The sequence below is a fragment of the Octopus bimaculoides genome, chromosome 18 (assembly GCF_001194135.2).
Source record: "Octopus bimaculoides isolate UCB-OBI-ISO-001 chromosome 18, ASM119413v2, whole genome shotgun sequence".
Classification (NCBI taxonomy): Eukaryota; Metazoa; Mollusca; class Cephalopoda; order Octopoda; family Octopodidae; genus Octopus; species Octopus bimaculoides.
The window spans coordinates 12,736,369-12,736,731 of record NC_068998.1 but is presented as its reverse complement, the minus strand read 5'-3'; positions in this window follow the sequence as shown (position 1 = coordinate 12,736,731).

The following is a 363-nucleotide window of genomic DNA, read 5'->3' as shown; positions in this document are numbered from 1 at the left end:
GATAGCATTGCCAAGCCAGGGATCTCTGGAAATTATCCATAGGCCCCGGCCCGAACGTCGTCTTGAAAAGGCGGGTTAGGAATTTCTCGTCGACACCCAGGTTTGCCCCGAGAGTGTCATCAGACCTCCCCTCCACTAGTCCTCTATAGAACGCATTGGTCGTTTGGAAGTTGCACAAGTTTGATCCCGGACGGCAGAGTTGTTGTAGAGCTTGGCGACACTCGCGGTGCCAATCGCCCAGTTTCGGTCTCTTCCTGATCCATGATTGCAGTTCGGTGAGTGAGACGAGCTGCGGGAAGGCGTGCCTCACAAACGGTGCCCACACCTGTTCACCGTCGTCAATGAAGGTAGATGATTGATAGA